Source organism: Opisthocomus hoazin, chromosome 2 (assembly GCF_030867145.1).
Source record: "Opisthocomus hoazin isolate bOpiHoa1 chromosome 2, bOpiHoa1.hap1, whole genome shotgun sequence".
Lineage (NCBI taxonomy): Eukaryota > Metazoa > Chordata > Aves > Opisthocomiformes > Opisthocomidae > Opisthocomus > Opisthocomus hoazin.
In genome coordinates this window covers 86,243,433-86,265,383 of record NC_134415.1, presented here as the reverse complement: position 1 = coordinate 86,265,383, position 21,951 = coordinate 86,243,433, and the positions used below count along the sequence as shown (strand labels likewise).

Genomic DNA, 21,951 nt, shown 5'->3' with positions numbered 1-21,951 from the left:
GGCTGAGACTTCTCACCTAATCTTAACACAGTTTTGAGGTAATCATGCGAGCTTAGTCAGCAGTCACACAGAATATGCATTTCTGGAAAGCAAATTCATCTAAACCATTTCAGATACCTATTTTAATTATCTTAACAGTACTGTATATGAACTCCACACCTCTATGTATCTACACAGGTCTGCATACACTTGTACTGCCTGAACATAGAAACATATATTTGAATCAATTGTAAGAGCCGCATAAGGTTTAACAGGTGCATTCTGCGATTCTGTAGTTTCGGAAAACTACAGAAAATTCCCTGCCAATAGCTCACACCAGCCCACCACATGAATGATTTAGCAGGCCTCCCCTTCCCGGAGTTAGGATGCTGGGACCCTTACTGTGCTCTGGAGCTTGCCAGCAGCCCACGAAATATCATAATGGAATAGAGATCATCCATCTTCCTCAGAGTTTTAGAAGTGCAAAATCTTGGAAGACCACTGAAGTGACTGGTCAGTCCCTGAGCCTACACCTAATTCATATTCAATTATATGGCATCAAGAAATGAAGAATCCAATTAATTATTCAAACAGCTGCATACCCAAGGAACAGAGATAGACTTTGAAAACAGAGGGGAAGCCAGAGAGAATATACAAGGGTTATTACATTTTCTGCCTTGTTGATAATAGCTCAAAGTGTATCACCATATTGCCAGTGTACCGTGGAGATGCTTTTTCAAGTCCATCATTTGTGGTGGCTTTGAAAACACATTTAATCCAGTTCATTTGGATCTAGCAGTTTAACAGCAGAAATGCTATTACCTGAGATTTCATGCTTTGATTTGATATTTCCAGAAATGACAAATGCAGTCAAAACTTGCCTTATCTCATCAAATTAAAGGGAACAGGGAGGGAAACGGGTCTTAACTTCAGTCAGCAAATCCACTCGGCCCCATCCCTATCCTCATAATAAATGCGATGGAAATTTCTTATGGCAGATGCAGATGTCCCGATACCAGTACAGCATAGTACAACCTCTCCCTGTTATAAAAACTCTGAACGTGCCTCTGCGAGTCAGTATTAAATATTGCCAAATTCCTTTCAAGTGTCATCTCCCTATCATAAATGACACACTTAGAGCACGCTGAAGATGATACAGGAATCAAAATAGCACAAACACATTATGTGCATGTATTTCTAAACACATCCACAAACACCACGTAAGACTCCAGAAAAATGTCTAGAGAAAATTCAGAAGTGACAACTGACAGAAGACTCTAAATCAAAATGATCAACTAATAAAAGGCTTGTTGGAGTATTACCTACTCAAGTTAAGAATTTAATCAACATATAATGTTTTCAAATCACTTTTCAAATCTTCAACAATAAAGCCATCGCTATTTTTCATAAGATATCATACTCTCTTATCTATCATTATACACAATGAACCCCATACAATCCTTTGAAAGGGATAATTTTGTGAATTACACTACTGATGCAGAAAACTTGTAGCAATAACCACTTCTAAGGAGTATCAGGTTTTCAAGTTCTAAGACAGGTTTAGAAAGACAGGATTATTATTTTGCAATTTGCATTAAAAATACATGCTTTTTCTCTGACTTTGTTGCAAAGTTTTCCCTTTGTGCTCAAAGCAACCCAAACTGAACACGTTTTGTTTGTGAACTTTTTCCTGTCACTTTTTTTCCCCCTTTTCCTATTTTTAAAATGAGGAGATAGCTTGCACAAGATAGATAATGAAGATAATTTAATGTTCCTGAAGAACAGAGATATGATAAACACCACCACAGAATAAACACACGTTAATTAGTAAGCATTCGGAATGGGTTACAAATAAGGCATATGACCATATATTGAAAAATGACAAGAAAATAAAGGACTGCAAAGGTGCTCACTAAGGATTAATCTTGCCTAAATGTAGCTGCCCTAAAAGCTGGATAGCAAAGCTAAAGGAGTCATTGAGACTCTCGCGATACAAAGCAGAGAGACACTGAGCAAGTAATTCAGCCACAGTTGAGATAAACCACTTTCTGGACAAGCTTATTTTTCTCCATTGACTGTACAAGCACCTGGAAGGCTAGTTGAGACTACCTCAGCATCACCATAATCCTCCACAGATTATTTCTAACAGATCCCTGAAAGATAGCCTATGGTCAGTGGGTTTAAATTTGCTATGCAGGGGTCCATACACCTAATGAGGTGGAAAAAAAAACAAAAAAAAAAAAGTCACAGGAAAGGTAGCTAGTTTTCAGAAGCTCAGACTGAAGACTTGGATTTACCTCCTAAACCACCAGCATCCATTCACTGCACATAATGAGGCAGGCACCTGCTGGAAAATACAATGCATGATCATGTAGGAGAAAGAAAGGAGAAATTTCAAACATCTCTCACCTGTTTCAAAAAACAATGCTAGCAAAAGTTTGGTTTTTTTTTAATATATGGGCAAAATAAAAAAGTAATTTAACTCATTTGATCAGCATGCTATTGAATAAGGTCTGCAAGACTGGGTGGAAGAGGACTGGGTTTTACACATTTTGGAAAAGTTATATATATATTCCTGACAGACAGTGTGCTATTAAGCATCTGAAAAAAATATGTTGTTTTTAATGAGCACAAGAACCAGATTCTTCCTGGAGGTTCACAGAAAAAAAATGACGGACAATACACAAAAGCTACAGTATGTGTAACTTCAACTAGGCTTCAGGAAAACAACAACAAAAAAAAAATCATAGTGAGAGTGGTCAAACACCAGAACAGGCTACTCAGAGGTTGCAGAATCTCCATCCTTGGGGATATTCAAAACTCAGGTGGACCTGATCCTGAGCAAATTCATCTTCCAATCTGGCTCAGCACTGAGCGGAGCATCGGCCCCCATGACCTCCCGAGATCTCTTCCAATCCCATTTATTCTGTAGATCTACACTCCAGCCTCAGCCCACTTGCGTTATAACAGCAATTACTCCTTCACCACAGCCTGTTAAATCTGAGCACTAGATCTCAAAGTCTGTTCCCCCTTTGCTTTCTTGACCTGATCGGCTTAGCCAGCTGACCTGGCCCATGCAACTAGAGGGCTGCAAACTAGATTACAATAAGATACTCTATCTGGCCAACTAAAATGACTAGTAGCTAGAAATTATGTATTACATCAACGAAGAGAAGGACCTGGTAGAAAAACGCAGGAAGCAGTTGAGAAACAAGACGGCCCAGAAGAAACAAGTCAGGTAGGGTACAATATTGCAGGGAAGACTGCAGTAAAAGTCACCAGACAGCACTGCTCTGTGGACAACAGAATGGAAACTAAGCCCCAAAGTTCCACTATCCTCCTTAAGTCAGCTACAGTATACTGCATAAAAATTGTGAGGTAAGGTAATGCAAGTCATTTCATAATCCATGTAAATGGCTATTTTCCTTCACTGTTAATCCATGTATAGATCACGACCTACGGTTACAACTCAGTTACTGGTATTTAGAGGTTCTAACTCTCCTGATGACATTGAAAGTGATCAAAGATACCATGGAAAAAGGTACTCCATTTCCATTTGCCTTAGAGATATTAAACAAGAAAAAACTTATAGGGAAAACTACACACCCAAAAACCATGTTCAAAAAGAAATGCTATTAGGGTTTGAAAGTCAAGCTCTGAAAACCCAAGAAGTAACAGTTATGGAATGTTAATTAAACACTATGACCTAGGCTTTAACTATGTGACTAAATATTACTTATTCACACAGAATCCAGTTTCCTTTAGCAGGTCCAGTGCTCACCAAGAGGAACAACTGTTCAAAACCTTGCTTTTTCCACAGTTATTGTGTGTCACTATGTCATATTTAATCAACAAGTCAAATCTTGCTCTAGTAACTCCAAGGAGGAGACAATCAAGGAAGAGATGCAAAAATCGTAACCATACGCTAATTCTGGTTGCCCAATTTGAGATCCTAAGTGCTCTGAAAAAAATCAGATCCTAGATAGCATGAAGCACAGCTCCCAAAGGCTGCATCACCACCACTTCAAAGCTTTAAATTTCCAAACACTTCTGTGCTTATGTGGTCTTAACAACTTTCTTTTAAACACAGCTTGTGTATAATATACATCTACATCGAGGTAAATTAGGTTACAGTTACACAAGAGATTTCTTTAAGTGTCATTTAAACCAGTGGAACTCCTCAGACACTTCAACACGTGCCTAAGTGTAAATACCTTACCGAATCAGTGCTTTGACATAGAGGCATAAGAAAAGGATAGCTCATACGTGTTGAAATGCCTGTATGTTAAGATTTGTATTTTATGAGGTTTCACTCAAACGAAATCGGATGGAATTTCACTGAGACAAGCTGCTTATTTGGGAAAGTATTTTAAAACATTTACCAAGTCCCACCAGAGATGTCAGGTTTAGGTGAATATCTAAGCGTCATCCTCAGCTGGAAATGAGGCGACCAAACAGTTTTCCTACTTAAGTTCAAACTGCGCTACCAGCTAGGTTAGCAAACTAATGTCTATATTAGCATACAGAGAGAACAATTATGCCTTTCTATTCAAGTATTTTATATGTCTATGAGAGGCAGCGTGACCTGACGGATCAGTTTTCAATCTGAGATTCTTCTTCTGGATTCTACAACTATGATTCCTTAGATACATAGTTACACCTCCTCTTGCCTTACTTTCCTCCTTTGTAACAACTAAGTCTGACATCTTTTAGAATTGCTTTGAAATTTATTTACGAGACTATTATGTGAGATGAACGACACGTATTAATACCCAAAAAGCAAGCACAGCATAAAATACAATGCACACGCACTATTTCATTATTGAACCAAACAGTGAAAATACTGCAAGAACTTGTGAAGTACGCAGGCTTTGTTCATAATTTCAGTGACAAAAAAGACAGCAAGCATGGCAAGAGTCCACAATGATGTATTTTAAACATCCAGTCCAATCATTTTAATGAGCTAATAATATCTTCAGACATCTAGAAGTAAATAATCTTCTGAGCATTTAAAAAACGTATTTCCTCTGCCCAACTTGTTTCTTACAAACAACCAGGAAAGCAGCAAAACAGCATGCGAATGCAGGCCATGGATGTGTTCACACCTAAGCCATCAGGTTTGCTTACGGACACGCACTACTCTAGCACTACATCCCAAGATAAGTAGAACAAGTTGAGTAAACCTTTCCCTGATCCTGTTTACACCTCCCTTATGGGCAAGTGGGAAAGCCACCGAGCCTTCACCTACTCCCTCTACACCCACCTGCACAAGTGGAGAAAAAACAGCCCTGATAGTTGTGAGCAGCTGACTACAAAAAGCAGCATTTCACAGCGCCAGAGATCCTCAATGAAAGGAAATTAGATCACTACAATTGAGCACAGAGTTAAGAGAAGCTACTTACCGTGTTACTGATAGACTATATCCGCACTAGTAAATCAAGCAATGCCAGGAACCATCCCTGGGAAATGGAACTCAGTCACACAGACTGCTGAACTGCCACAGACTGGCACAGCATCCTCCTAACCCAGGCCAGCTACAGCTCTCCCACACAATTCTTGGGCAGGATTTTGGATTTAACACAGGCAAGGAGCCAGTCCCAACCAGTACCTCGTATTTACCTATCGCATTCTGGAAGGCAGGAGAGTTTAGCAGCATTGACAAGGGCTAATCTGTGCCAGTTGTCTTCAGGACCAGAAAGAACGGTCTTGGGCACGTTTAATTAACTGGAAGAAAAGTGGTCATAGCCTCTCCAGGCTTTGTGTGCTATTATTCTTACAGAAAGACTTTAAAAGTTGGACATGCAATGGAATGAGCACAGCCTGATCAGCACCACCCGACAAAAGTCATCTATACATTGTAGAGTATACAACAGGCAAATTAGGTATCATTAGAGCTCATCTTGGCTTCATCCTGTTTCCTCTGAGCAGACACACCTTGCGTATCACCTGCTAATATCCACGGTCTCATTTCTTTTCTCAGTTAAAGAAAAAACACGTTCTATATGTTTAACATGCGCTCTTACAGTAAGGCCACTCTGTAACAAACAAGTGATGCAAAACAGCATAAGAAGCTGGGTTTCCGAGGGCTGAGCATTTGGCAGTAAATATTTCAAATGAAAGTTACTTAGAAATTATTATTCTTCTAATTACTAGTCATTACTAAATCTGCTTCTGTAGACTAAAAATATAATTACTAGCAAACCTATTACGTTATCCTGGAAACGCAGCTACAGCAATGTTGGCAAACACATTTTCCACAGTGGAGGATGGCGCAAAAACAACAGTAAAAATATATTTCAGAACTGACAATACACGGCTATTCTGTGTTATCAATACCTGAAATTGCAAAGAGATTTCAAAGGGTATCTAGAAATGCTCTATTTCTCTGTCCCTTTTCATAACCTGACGCCTCTGCTCTAATGTCAGCACGTGTAAGATGTCCCACGGAAAATGCCCTGTGCCAAACCCACCTGCTGCTGTTTAAGCACTCATGTTTTCAGTGAGGATAAACAATTTAACAGTCCTCCTGGGCACGAATCTAATGAGCCAGCTACACCTGTGTAACGTGTACATTACCTGTAGCTTCATGCAAATCTACCGCCTTCTAGGAAAAGTGGTTTTACCGATTTACTGGGAAAACTTTGTAATATGCTTTGTTATGGATGTGTTAGCCTGTACTGGATCATCTCACTTCTAAAAACCAAGCCTGAAGAAACTTGAACACGTGGAATACGCAAATAAAAACTACGTACACCTTGAAAAAACACCAACTGTTCCCCATCTCCTTAACCAAGCCGCTTCTTTTCCCCAGGAGCGGCTCCCCGCACCGGCAGCCGCCCGCACGCCGCGCCAGGCACCGGCAGCTCCTCCCCGAGCGGGCGCCCGGCGAGCAGGGGACGGCAGGCACTCCCCCCCCCGCCTCGAAGCGTCCTGCCTCGGGGGGTAACCTGCGCCCCGGCGAACTGCGCGGCGGCACCGGCCGGAGGGCTCCGCGCCGCCTCACGGCGACGAGCCCCGGGCCGGAAGCGCGGCCCCCACGCCCCGCACCGCCCCCGCGCCCGGCCCCCGCCGGGGAGGGGACCCTCCACGGCCGGGCGGCCACAGGACGCGGCCGGCAGCGCCCACCCGGGGCCGGCGGCGCTCCCCCCCCCGCCCCGGGAAGCGCCCGGCCGCCACTGCCCGCCAACGGCTCCGGCGGCGCCCGGCTGCCCGCGGCCAGCGCAGCCTCCTCAGGGCGCCGGTCCCCGAACCGGCCCGGCCCACTGGCACGGCCGGGCGGGGGGGGGGGGGGACGCGGCAGGACCCCCGCGGGTCCCTCCCGGCCGCGGGACGCCGGTACCACCGCGCGGGGCTCTCGGCGGAACCCCGCTGCAACTCCGACCCCCCTCCTGCCGCCCGGCCCACCGTCCCCCTCGGGCCGGGGGCGGCTGCAGCCCGGCCCCGCGGCGCCAGCCTCGCCTCGCCTCACCTCACGGAGCGGCCGGCGCCCTGCGGAGCCCAGCCCCGAGCCCAGACCTCCGGGAAGTTTTCTGCCATCGCGGCGGCCGGGGGAAACAAAAGCTTCGAAGCCGGCAGGAGGAGGAAGTGCAGCGCAAGCAGAACAGCGAGCGGCATCGCCGGGCCGCCGGCCCCCCGCAGGGCAGCCCGCTCACAGCCGCCCCCCGATCCGGCTCTGCCGCACCGGCACCGCCGGACCCCGCACCCAGCGCCTCGCTCCCTGCCTCGCTGCCCGGCCGCCAGCCCCGCCCCGCGGCCTCCCGGCCCCGCCCCGCCCGCGCCGCGGCTCCGCCTCCCGGGGGCGCGCGCACGCTCCGGCCGAGCGGCCCCCCGGCAGACCCTGCCCGGGCGTGAGGGGCCGGGCTCGGCTCCTCTGGGAGACCCCGGTTCGCGTCCCGCCGCCACGCCTGGGGCCGGCTGCTCCTGCGGGCTCGGGGACGCCTTTTTAAACACCCCGGCGGAGGAGGAGGCGCTGGCGGCGGGGCTGGGGGGTGCGGGGGAGCGGCGGTGTTGCAGGCCTTGTGTGCGCAAAGGGGGAATTAATCTTAAAACACCGCCCGGGAGTCGGTGCCTCGGTACGCGGGGTTGCGCCGGACGCGTTTTGAAGGGCTGAGACAAGCCCGTACGTCTCCGCGTTGCCCCACGTAGCTGCAGTCACAAGCGCCGGGGTCGCGCCGTTGGTGGTGGTGGCAGCCACGTCCCCTCCGAACCGGGCCTGGGGCAGCGTGACTGCCGGTGCTGGGAAGTGCGAGGCACCGGGTCGTCATTCAGGCCGAAGTCTGCGTGGTTCAGCGCAGCGTATTGTGGTTTTAGCTAGTTGTTCTGTTTTCATGATTTAAAATATGTATTACTCGGCAAGGCTCACTATGCCATATTAAATGGGTTTACAAGGATGTAAATTGATACAAAAACTACATCATACTACAGAACTCGATGTCTGAACGAGGAAGACTCTTTCACAGCCCCTTTTCCTACTCAAACTGCGTTTCCGTTGTTGCCAGCTGACAGGTGTCCACATCGGATCACAACTGCTCGCAGTGGACTGGGAACACGTGGGAAGAGGAACAGGACACTTCCGGTTCTCCCAGTTGGATCTCTCGAGCGTGAAGCGTGTGTGATGCCAGCAGAATGTTGGCGGCTACGTCCACTGGTGCTGCCTCGACTTTTGAGCAGCACAACTCTTGGCTGTGTTCAGCTGCCCTGGGCCCACCAGGCTGTGGCTGAGAACCACAAGGCAAATCCAGAGGGGAAGGAATTAATTCTGGCTGCTTTAAAATTCTTGACCAAGCAAAATTATTTCTTTATTCTTACAGCTTCTTTAACAAGTGGATGTGAGCACTTTGTTGTTGTGATTTCCCGTCAGAGGAACGTCACTGTTAAGTTCTACTGCTCATTTTGAGTGTAGAAAGAAAAAAAAACACCTTTGGGCTCAATTTGGGATGCACTCTGAACTCCTCCCATTGGAAACAAGCATAACTAACCAGTGAGAAACTGCCCCGCTGGGACTTCTGATCTCTTTTGCTGTGGTTGGCTGAAGTCTTTAAAGGCTTCTTCTTTTTTCTAGGGAGACATGATCTATTGATTCAATTTGAAAATCCTCAGATATTATCACTGCACTCCATCTTGTGGAAGAGGCAACAACACATTCTAAAATGATCCTATAGTGGGTTTTTTGAGTAATTAAACCTAACAATGTCTCTGGTTCTTACTGCCAAAGCAAGGAACTACAAATAGCTGTGGATACAAGAAGTTGTTTAATTCTCCATCTACCTAATTGTACCCAATGGATTTGTGTAAATGTCCCTTGGTTTTAGGTGTGAGCTTCACATCTTCTTTGTTTTGGAAGGGAGCTTTAGGAAAGCATTCGAAGAGTGTCATTTGAAGAGAGAAACTAAAGCAGAAGGGAACCTGCTTTCTAGGTGAGGTTTCCAAGGAGCGCCCCAGGCGTGGGAGAGCCTTCGTAAGGCTGAAGCAGCAGCCAGGTGGAGCAGGGATGGGGGTCCGTGGGGATATGTGGCCGGGGTAAAGACTCTGCTGAGCAGCGTTGCTCTCTAGGGAACTGACTGGTTTGGTTTGGGGGGGGGGGGGATGTTACCCCTGCAATAAGTACAATAATCTAGCTATATCTGGGACACTGTATTGAGGATCACTCCCTGTCTTAGTGAAAAAACCCAAACAATGAGGTTCTTTCTGCCTTTCTGAAACTGCCTTTCGTGGCTTGTGACCTTTTTCCCCTTGATGTTCAGTGCTGCTTTGGGAAATCGAATAGGTATTGAGGTGACAGCTATGAACCATAGCAAAGGCGTATTCATACATATTTGTGTCTGGCCGGGTGCAGAGGAAATTGAGCAACTTATCTGGAGTCGCAGCTATGGAAAGGTTAACCTTATAATAGTTGCCCTAGGACAAGCTTGAAGAGAAAGCCATTTAACTTTAATGAATAACTTAAAATACAAAGGGCTAGTTATTCCAACTGTTCCTTGGATGGAAGAAAAAAGGTTTTCTTGAGAAAAGACTGCAGAAAAGCTTGATCATTCACACCTGAAAAAAGCAGGGAAAAAAACAGGTCTTGTGCAGGAAGAAGTTAGGATAAAATCCTGTTGTATGAACAAGGATCCTCTGAATTACCTCACCCCAGAAGCAGGTTCCACAACGAGATGAAATTTAGTTAGCAGATGTGAACTGTGCTTTTTGGTTTGTTTGTGTTTTTTTGCCAGAACTCCCCCCTCTCTTGCAGTAGCAGTAATGTACGTGCCTCTCCCCGCTGTGCGGCGTGGAGCAGCAATGCTGAACGAAGCACCGGCCTTCTTGGTTTTGTTTACCGGGGATGGGCTTGGACAACACGGTGGTCAGCTTGCTGCTTGCCGGTAGGCTTCACTGCTCCAGACTGTGCTAAGTCCAGTGAGGTAGAATCGATCTGGTTTAAGGAATGCCTCGCTGCAAACAAGGCCTTGACAGGGGAGGGTCTCTCTCAGTCTACTGTTGTAACAGTGGAGACCGGTCTCATTAATTCCTAAGATAATACTAAGGGCAGGGAATCTTTGTTGTCTACAGTATTTGTTAGCCTTTTCCAGACTCCTTGGTCATTTTCCTAGAGCAATGATTCATCACTTCTTCACTGCACTGACTGCATTAAATTGTTAGTATTATTGTTACAATATAAGTAACATAATGCTTATGCTAATTTACTTTGTGCGCAACTGTCAGAATTCTTGGAACAGTTGTCAACTGACAGCATCCTACGTGAGCACTTCTGCATTATTTAGACTTTTCCTGATTATTCATATTTGTGATATTTAACTCCGTTCAGTGATGACTTTCCATATAGTATGTGAAAACTCAGAGCAAATGGTCAGACCTTTTTCTGAAACCGTTAGTATTGTTTGAAGGGAAGTCAGGACATAACATGACTGCTCTTCAGTTTTTACTAACATTCAGCCTCACAGATTTTTTTTTTTTTTGCTCACTGAACAGGCCAAAGAGTAATGCTGGGGCAGGAGTAGCAGGGAAGACTTCCCCAAAAGGGAAAGTCTGCTTTTTCAAAACATTAAATGTGGGTGATAAAATGATGCAGTTAGATTTTTTTTCCTAACAGTAGCAAGAAAACATGCAGATGAACAGGACAAAAATCAGATGTTGAGGGATTTTATGTTTGGACTTATTTTTTTAAGCAGTTTGTTGTATACAACCCCAAGAGTCTTGAGTTTCAAGGCTGCCTCTGTACTCTGTGTCCTGAAGAAAAGGGAGACTTCAAAATATGGTTTCTGGTATATCCAACGTAAAAAAAAAACCAACCCACTAAACCCTTATCATCCTTTTTCCCTGCTTTTTCTTTGTAATAGAATGAATTTGAAGACATGAAAAAACACAGCATAGGGTAACAATGAAGGGACAGTACCAAGGTCTGACCTTGGCAGGGTTACTCATGTGTTTGAAGTTACATGAGTATTTTGTTCTGCCCATACGTGGAGTGCAGGCAAGATCACCACAGTAACTGGGGTGGGTGAAGAAAGACTGAGTGAGTAAGGATTATAGTGAAAAAACAGGCTGCTATTTAGAAATGGAAATTTATGGCATGTATCTGAGAATTGATGCGGTAGGCTTGTGAACTGGAGCTGAGTTTGAAATGTAGCATGAAAACGCTTTCACACCTTTCTTTAGAAAAATGAGGTCCTCTAGAGCTGCTTTTGCAGTGGAGCAAACATCAACTAGTCATTTCCTCACAGCTGCAGCACTTTGTTTTCTGTCCTGTTTTTATTCTGAGAAGAAGAGAGAGAAAGGGAACGTATTTCAGCAAAATTTCTGTCATGGCCATGCAAATACAAGATCGGTTATTATGTAATTTCAGGTTTTGCCACGCATTCAGTGTCTCTTGTCTTCTCTTTTGGCCATCTGACTGCTATTGAAGTCATTCCTCTTTTATTTCTCATAGCAAAAATGAAAAGATGGTCAACAAACTTCATAAATTCACCTTTCTCTCAAAGGCCATTTGCTGCTTCAGTAGCTACTCTTTGCCTTTGAAGCAAGATAAACCAAAGCTCTGTTGCATCTGTGCACCATCCACATCGCCATGAAAAAAATGTTTGGGGAAAATTCAGTATTCATCTTCAGATCTATAAGACCTTGAAGCGTCTGGGCTGTAACTTAAATCCTTCAGCAACTATAATCATGTCAGAAGCTTGTGGAAGTGGAGGACATGGCACGGAACAGTCTCCAAAGTGATATTTTACCCTTGAAACTCAACTCTGAGAACTATGTATCTTCTTCCCACTTCCCAGTTTTAAGAAAGGAATGAGACTCACAACGCGTCTCTTCATTCGGACTCTCCTGCAAGAGAGCCGGCCGACCTCCCCTGGTAGTTGGGGTGCTGGACGCTTTCCGATATTTCTGATCTTGGCAGGAAGGCTATGTCCAGTATTACTAAAGTCGACATACTGTTTGTAATGGGACATTTGTTTTATTTTGTTCTCTCGTCCAGGAACCAAGGGCAAAAATTCTTGATGCGTGGACTTCCTAGAGGGTAACCGTAAACATCTTTCGCTGCTCTCTGCTCTTCCCTCCCCCCAGTTTAGCGTTTCCTGTGCTTCCATGCAGAGAGTGTAATAAAAGAAGTGTAGTCTTTCTCCGCATCCAGATCCCAGCTGTGTCTGGTTTTGTAAATTTGCTGTTCTGTCACATTCAGACTAGATTTATATCTACTCCAGTTACTCGATCCAATTTTTGGTAGAACCTTTATGGTACATATCGATGTCTTTGTTTTTAAATCAATTATGTTTACTGATAACATAGGAATTTAAATAACGGTCTTTATTTTCAGCAAATGCTTTGGGGTCATTACATTATAGCCTAGTGAAACTACCTGGGATGACTTTCCAATGTCTTAATGCAGGAAACTTATCTGCAGTGACATGTCTGAACATGTCCAGTGTTCTGTGCAACTACACCCTCTAGGAAAAGCAGAACAAAACAGGACTTCTGCCACAAGTCACCTTTCTTTTCTGATGTCACAAATTTGGTATTGCAAAATCTAGTTCTGTGTGTCGTGTTAAAACTGTTGCCATTCATTCACCAGCATATTTTACTTTTAATAGGAGCTATAAATTAAGATGGACAACATAGATAATGATTAAAAAAACTGATTTCTTTTTATTCAGAACCAAAGGCAATGCCCCATGAACTTACTGTTACAAAGCGACTTCTATAAAAAACAGGTTTCTGAACTGCTAACTAGTGGCAAATGCTTCATAGATCCTCCAAGTAAATAAAAATAAAGGTGAAAAAGTCACTTATTGAAAGAGAGCATTATAGTGAGGCAAACAATTTACCACTGGGAAATATCTCTGTTGGAATCCCCTTCTCTGAACTGGTAAGTAACTTCAGCAAAGAATGCACATGAAATACTGAGTTTAAAACAAAACTTTGTGTTCAGTGGATTTAAGAAAAACAGAAAAATTTTACTGTGGTGTTGCACATAATTTTCATTTTTAATTGAAAAAAAGATACTACCCTATTTTAATTAAACCTGGAATTAGTTAGTTTTTGAAATCTTTACAAGTTGCCTTTGTCCTAAATATGACTTACCGTTTTTAGAACATCACTAGTAATTTAACAGTGGCTTTCACCCGTGGAGGCTTTTACGACTCCTACTCCTCAGAGAGAAAGAACATGTCTAAGAACATACCTGAACACAGGTAACGTCCCACTGGGTCAGAATGGGGATCCTTTTTTTCTCTGACAGCGGCAAGAGACCCTGATGCACATCATGTACTCAATGATGAGTGTGCATCAAATGAGGCAGGCTGCAGTCTCTCCTCCGGAACCTCTTACTGAAGTCCTAGCTGCACTTTTTCCTCTCGACTCTTTGTTTATACACTCCCTAACCAAGGCCCTTCCAAGCTGCAGAACGTCCTCATCTACCTCTTCCAGACCCTGTCCCTGTTGGTTATTCATGTCACCAGAAGAAGTAAGCTTGATGGGGGGGATCCTGGTGACTGTGGGACCTGTGTCCATTCATGCCATCATCCTCTCATATCTCCAGACAGAGCATCACTGGGCAGCCTCCACCTGCTCCTCAGTTAACCTTCAAGAAGTGGCAAGTGATGTCAGGGTTTCTCTGCTTCGTGCCCTCCTCTGCTTCCCTATCTCTGTATTTTCTGTAACTCTTCCCTTTCTTTCATTTGTTGTTCATTGTAGTTAATTTTTTCTCCTTGCTTTTGTTACCTTTAGCCCTCTCTCTCCCTACGGGGGCTTCAAGGTTTTGCTAATATCACAGAATCACAGAACGGTAGGGGTTGGAAGCAACCTCTGGGGATCCTCTAGTCCAACCCTCCTGCCGAAGCAGGGTCACCTACAGCAGGCTGCACAGGACCTTGTCCAGGCAGGTCTGGAATATCTCCAGAGAAGGAGACTCCACAACCTCCCTGGGCAGCCTGTTCCAGTGCTCCGTCACCCTCAGAGGGAAGAAGTTCTTCCTCATGTTCAGACGGAACTTCCTGTGCTTCAGTTTGTGCCCGCTGCCCCTTGTCCTGCCATTGGGCACCACTGAAAAGAATCTGGCCTTATCTTCTTGATACCCACCCTTCAGATATTTATAAGCATTTATAAGATCTCCTCTCAGCCTTCTGTTCTTCAGGCTAAACCATATACTATGTACCTAAACAGAAAAACAAACAGAAACAGCAGCAGTAGCAGAAACTATGAAGTGCACACAAGCTTGGCCACCTTCTTCAGGCCTTTTTCCTTGTAGTCCTCTGCCTTCCATGGCTGTTGGGAAGGTAGATCCTTGCCTAGTCCTTTTACCATCAATTTTTGGACCTGTTGTACATGAACGTGTCCAGTTCCTGTGTGAACCTGCTGTTGGGATCTGCTTCCACAACCTTTTTTGGCAGAAAGTACAGAAATTCACTCACCACCGTGTAATGTGTTCTTTTTATCTATTTTAAACTAATTTCACCAAATGAGGCAAACTCTCAGATTTGAGGAAAAATGGTTCCATATTCATCTTTTCAGCCACCTTCATGATTTCATAAAGCTTGAACAAGTCTCACCACAGCACTCGCCTTTGCCAGTTGAAAAGTCTGAACTTTTTTAGTCTCATCTCATAGGGCAGGCACTCCCTTTAATCCCTTGAATAATTTCAGTTGTCTTTTCTGTATCTTCCCTAACTCTACCATGTCCTTTTCCAGATAGAACTTTACAGAGTATTCCAAATCTGAGTACAATAGAGTCACACTAGAGTTGTGGCAAAATGATGCTCACTGCCATTTCAGATGTTGCCCAACACCTTTTTTGCCTTTTGTTTGAATGCTACTACAAATTCACTCAGGTATTTCAGAGAACTTCCATCTCAATAACTCTAATTTTATTTCTTTTCTGAGTTACATCTGGTGGTTAGATCTGCCAGTGCTGTGTGACAGTCTGTGCTTCAGAGAAAGCCAACTCATTTAGCCAATTAAATAATGTTAATTTTTAGAGGTGATGTTAACCAATACAGGTTCAGAATTTCATTCTGAATCCTGTGAATGATTACTTTTACAATTTCTTGTATACTGTATGAATATGTCTATTGGGCCTAATTTTGTAGGTCTTCCAACGGAACAGCTCTACTTTTAGTTAAGTGGAGTTCTTATTTAAATAAGCTCAAACATATCTTTAGTATGAGGTAGGTGAGGTAAAGATGCTGTAGATGTAGATCCTAGGTAGGAATACAGCAGAGAGCAAATTAGCGTTGCCTTTGGAGCGGTACCCGAGTCCTGCCGTAGAAAAGGCAGCTTCTTTCTTTGTGGCTGATGATCTCCATGCTGAGTATGTAAGGAGGAGGGGAATGGGTGGTCCTTAAATATCCCTGCGATAGTCATAGCTTTTTATTTCTTTTCTTAATTTCTTCTCTAATTTTTAGATGCACAAATGCCAAAAGTGAGCAATTAGAAGGTTGTTATCAGAGACTCTTGACACTGAACTCTTTGTGTATGTGTGCATTCACCCCTGATATGATGCACCTTTTGACTTGAAGGTCTTGCACTGGAGTTCAAACAAACAGGTATGGGCTGAGGAAATAGATTTTTGCTTATCCATTTTACTTAGACAAAGAGAGAGTAAATGGCTTTTTAGCCAGACATTTTGCATATTCATTTCACTTGGCACATTACTTCTTACCTATTCAGTATCCACATGAAACAGTAATGCAGGGCACCTGTAAAGGCAGTTGCACAAACAGCAGGCTATTCTTTTATAATGATTTTCACTGTTTTAGTTTTGTTTTTTAAAACTCCAGGCATCTTAAAGAAGTTTTCTAGCAAATAAAAGAAGGTGCTACCTGTTGCTTTTTTAGGAGAGAGGGTTGTAAAATATCCAAAGAATAAGTAAATATCTATTTAAAAATTAGTAATTCGATACTGTTCGGTTCTTACAAATGCTGATTATTGTGGAGAAGAGGGATGCTAATGTGAAAGTTCTATGTCCTTTTAAAGCAACTCTGTTATTAAAAGTAAACATGTTTGAAGAATCAGCCTTTTGCTAATGATCAGCATAGTCCTATCCCTTTTTGTCTTCCAACAGACCAGCTGACGCCAGCTCTGACTTTTTTTTAATGCAGGGAGAAGATGGTTACAGAAAAGATGTATTTTCACCCACAAACTTGGAAAAACAAAGCCATCCTTTTTTCAAATTCACATCATGTTTACTGAAACATATTTCTCCTGATTGCTCTATATAAAGTCCTTTCTAATATTATGATTGATGCCTATAAATACACAGGCAGTGAGATCGCAATCGCCGAGGAGCGAGAAGAGCTATGAATAAATTTAGGCTTGAATTTTAGAGCATTTCTAATCATCTGAAGAATCGAGTTCTGGAACAGCTTTTCAGCAGAAGTCACAGTGGGATGAACTCTTTTCAGTACAAAGATGACATCTGTGATTTCCAGCTCTGCCAGTTTAATCAGAAGGCTGTAACACAGGCTGGAGTTTGTCTCTCTTGTACAGAACAACAACAAAAAAATCCCTGAATTCTACAGTCTGAGCATCCTACGGCCTATGTGAGGACATAGCTACAGCTCTGTTTTAGGGATTAAAAGGAGAAAACCCACATTCCACTCTGCTACACCTTGCCTGTGCAGGGAGTGAGCTCTTACTGAGCTGTGAAGTTGTGTTGAATAACTTTTGTGAAAGCATCTGTGGAAGTTTCAGACATGATTGCTTTTCTGCTGGAGGGCACTCTCATCAGAGCTGAGCCAGCAGAAAGGCTCACACAAGTGTTTCGTATTTGCTTCAGCAAAAGGTCAGCCAAGATTATCTCAAAATACATTAAGCAATAGGTTAAACTAGGCCAGCTGACTTTGTGCAGCAGTAGATTAGGAGTGCCCATGGAGGCCGTTCCACAACTGAACTCCAAAGGCAAGTGAACTCTGAAAAAAAGGACAGCAAAAGCTTCTGCTGTTTCCGCAGTGAGTGTCTGACACCGCCCAGCAGCTGTATCTATGCAACCAGCTATTTCTGCTGCAATCTGAATGACAGTCTCTGCACAGGGAGGACATATGAAATATTGAGCTTGCAATATTTCCGGACAGGGTGAAAACACTTTGCTTCCAGATTGATGCATTCTCGGATGTTTTCCTGAGAAATGCCTGATAGATGGCAGGAAAAATCAGCGGACAATACGGACTTGTGGCTCCGACTCCAAAACTGGTGTGCTTCCTTTCATGCTGCCCTGCAGCCCGTTTCTTCTGGGCCTGTTTGGATGCCTCGGTACCATGCTGCTGGTCCTTGCCAGTGGTGAAATGTTGGTGAAGGGGTGTTTGACGCCTTGGCCAAGGAAGTTCTCAAGGCTGGCGAGTTAACCACAAAGCTAGCACACAGCTTTAGCGTGGCACGCACGCTGGCATGTTTTAGCCCAGTGTATTCTTCTTAAGAGAGATTAATGGATGCTTAGAGGAGCAGCGTGAGAAGCAGGCCATGTACCAAATGATTACGTCTGGTTTCCACCGGTCAGTGACTTACGGACTTCCTAAATACATGTTCGTCCTGGAAGATGTTGCATCCTGGCTGCTGTGTTTAACAGCTACACGTGGACTTTCACTTCAGTGTTGTGGGTTTGTTTTTTTTTTTTAACTTCTTTTTTAATCTACTTACACTTTTGATCTCCGTAACATCTCACAGCAATGAGTTCCACAATTTAATTATGCATTAAAAGAAGGACTGGCCTGCAGGACTGACAAAGCACAGTAGCGACACATTCCTCAAAGCCTGTTTGCCATTTTAGTGCCCTCATTGCATAGTTCCAGCCTACAGGGACACATACAGAAGCTAGAAATGGAAGAGATCCATCGTGCCATAGTGTTAGCTCCAGCCTTAATAGAAAATGTTTCAGTCACAGCTTGACATGGCAACATCAGTGTACTTAAGAGATACAGCAGGTCTCAGAACAGCCTGCAGGGTGCGAAAACAAAACGACTTCTACAGCCTCCAGGGTGTTTTTCCTCGACAGAATGGACAGGGCGGGATTCACGTTAGAGCTACTGTGAGCATCTCGCTTGGAATAGCTGGTATTTTGAGTAGATCTGTCATTTTCCTGACAATTGTAGTTCTGGAGATATTTCCTATCCTTCTTCAACAGTTGCTAGACTAATACTGTGTGCATGTGTTTGCATATGTGTTACAGAGATGACATTGTTATATTACTAAATCACAGTTTGTAAGTATCTTCATGGGGAATATAGTCGGTTTGCAGTACCATAAACACTGGTTAAAGAAAAAAGCAGTAAATGGTTGAAAGCTTACCACAAACCATCAGTCTAGAAGTAGAGCTCAGTCTTGAACCATGAAGGTAGTAAATCACTGTGGTAATTTTCTGAGGATTATGCAGGATTTTCTCTTGCTTGGAATTGTTTGATCAATAGTGTTTTTTTCTTTTCCTAAAGCTTGTTTTCTGTTTCAAAGAAGTAGGAATTTAGGGAAGCATTACATCACTGTCTTTTAGATCACATTAGATCATTACAGTGGTCATGTCTGAGATTGTATAAGGTATTAAAATAAGGATAAAGGAAGAACTCGGAATACCTGTAAACTATTGAAAGACATAATTTGCTCTAGAATAATGCAGAGGAAATAAAGATCAGTTAGTTTAAACAAAAACTCCTTTAGTAATCTACTGAGGGCTTTTCCCAACAAACAACTCCAGATTTATATAATACTTAGTGGTAATCCAAAGTGGTATACAGATGGTATATGGGATTATTTCATGCATCTTTAAAAAGCAATCTCTTTTTGAGTAGAAAAATTGTAATTAATATCTGTCAACAATAATACACTGTATGCTGGATCAGCAGTGTGGTTTCTGGATATATGGGGTATAATTCCATCTATAGGCAGAGTAGATGAGCTACTGTCTGTTTTCCTCTTTTGAGAAAATGATAAGAAACAACTGTTGAACAAAATGCCTAACTATAAGCTGGAAAACCTTCCTCCAAACCAATCTTCAATATCTGATTAAAATATCAAGGATTTTACATTACCTCACCTATTTTTTTCTCAGAGAGCAAAAATATACTACCTTTTTCTCTCTCCAGAAGTTTTAATTCCTTCAGTCCTGCTAGTGGATAAAAGGCTTTATTTCCTTCTTTTTTTAATGGAAGTTTCTAAGCCTTATGAGTGTAGAGAAAAGATTAAAAGTCTGCAGCAAAGGTTCAATAATTGTAGATCAGATACACCCCATGAATCCCATATTTCTTTTAAAATTTCCAGATGCTTGAGTGCAGTAATATGATTCTTGGCAATGGGGACACAAGACTTCTCTGTGCTTGGGACTTGTAATATTATAATTCCTGCCTCTTTGTAGCTGTTTGTTGTAGATGAGAAATAACTTAGATTGTGTTATAGCCTCACTCTGCATTCCAAGAAAACTCCAACAAACTCATACAGATTAGGTGACTCCAACATGAAGATGTTATTTTTTTCAAATGTATGTCCTGTGTTCTAAAGTGCCCTGGATTAATGGGAACATTCAGTAGCTTACTGAACAGGGAAACCATGCTTTTATAACAGGTAAAATTTCATAAACTTCAGTAATTCAGCACATCACCTGCCCTAGTTTGTTTTACCTAGGTAGACTTGAAATGTCATGTACATTTTAATTAGCACACTCTAAACTATTGCTAGGTTTTAAACCAGGTACAGGTTTATAATACGTGTGAACATCCATTGCAAGAAGAACAAGTTGCCAATTTGTACTTTGCTGAATAGAAAACTGGCAAAATTGGGTGTGGGGCAGTTATGTAACACAGCTCAATTCTATTGGTCCAGATCTCAAAGCTCACTTTAGGTTTTTGGTGTAACTTCTAGTCATGATAAGTGGCTCTGGTTTATGTACATTTCTAACTGAAGCAGGCCTCCTGGACTACACGTCCATGTAATCCACCTACCAGGCGTCTGGGGACCGTGGACCAAATAGATGCAAGCAGATCCACGATGGTTTGTTGGCTCTGGGGAGCAAATGGATGCCTGGTGAACCATCAGCATCACCTCGATACATTTTGGAAGTCTGTTCAAAGCTGCCTTTCTCCATCCACGCTGAGAATGTAAATTCTCATAGCTCAGAACAGTAGAACTGTTTTATTCAATATTCCAATTTTATACTTTTTGGATATTCAACATTAATTTTCAGTGTAATTCCGTTCCAGGTGTTTGTGCACTACAAAAGGTTTTTGTTTCTAAGTACATGTTCTGCTACGGTAATTATCCCTCCTGCACTGTAATTCAAGCCTGAAAGTTGATTTATACTCCATGTGTTCTTTGTAGAATTAAATGTGTCGCCGTTGTAGCTGACTGACTTCTGACAAAACTGATCTAAACAGTTGCAGAAATGTCTCATTGCCTTCGCAGTTATGAGCCCAATTAACTTGTCAACATTTTCCAACAGTTATTTACTACAGATTTACCACAGCTCTAATCAGCTATAGAGGTGAGAGAAAGAAGGACGATTAGGGTAGGGAGTGTCTTTCCTTGCAGTTTTCTAGTGACAAGTGTAACTGGAGCCTCACTTCACAAGTATTTTAGGATACGTAGGAAGTCAGAAATGGTGATGGGTCAGAAAATCATGAAGAGGTTTGCTCAGTGATTGTGATCTGACTCTGAAGCCTACTGAAATTAGCTTTTGTACTAAAAATGAGATTATCCCATCTGCCTGAGCATATTTCATATGTCGCTTCACATGCAATTTGCTACCTAAAGACTAGCTTCTGCTGTCTTTGTTCATTATATGCTGAGAACACCACAGCTGCGTGAAAAAGGTGAAAATCCAGAAAAAAATTGAGGAAATTGGCTATTCTTCTGATAGCATTAATCCCTTTCATATTTTGCTTATTTGCATGTATTCTGTATTGCCTCAACTAAATTACTGTAGAGTCTTCTAGGAAACTATCACACTGAACGTCGTGTGATTTAAATCTAGCGAGAGACCTCAAGAGGCCTTGTGAGAGAGTAGGTCACTGTGCATTGCGCTTTCTGGAGCTGTTGAAAGGCGCAGAGATCAGAAGCTGCTGATCTAGCCTGTCACCTTCAGAATAAACACGGTGTTCAAACTGCCTTCGCTATTCTTTTATGAGAGTACAGGCGATGACTCCTTTTGAGAGGGGACTGCCCTCACGCTGCAGATCCTTTCTCCCGACCCTGCCCATCACAGTGGTGAAGCAAGCCCTCCTGGCAGTGGGGCCGGATGCTGGTGGTGGCTGCTGGAGGTTCCCAGCAGCCCCTTCCAGGTCTCCAGTCCATCACCGCCCGCTAGCGACGCGACGGGACTGCCTGGCACCGAGCTGGAACCGCACGATCCGTTCGCTGTTGGGGTGCGTCGTAACCTGCGACGTTCAAAGGGTTCATCACTCTGATGAAAGGCATCTCTGGGGTGAAAGGAGATGCTTTTAGGTCTGGGAAAGTAGGTATCGTGTTCAAGAACCAAATCATGATGATCTGCCTGTAGGTAATT

The 21,951-nt window shown here is 43.2% G+C and overlaps 1 protein-coding gene across 2 annotated transcripts in view; it reads right to left on the bottom strand.

Annotated features, from left to right (window-relative positions):
- GPR63 (G protein-coupled receptor 63) overlaps positions 1-7,693 on the bottom strand; it is a 30,911-nt gene extending 23,218 nt beyond the window's left edge. For both annotated transcript variants that reach the window (XM_075414342.1, XM_075414343.1), the window contains exon 1: positions 7,448-7,693. The gene's annotated coding sequence lies outside the window, so the exon portion shown is untranslated. The remainder of the gene's footprint in view (positions 1-7,447) is intronic.
- Between the last annotated feature and the right edge of the window lie 14,258 nt (positions 7,694-21,951).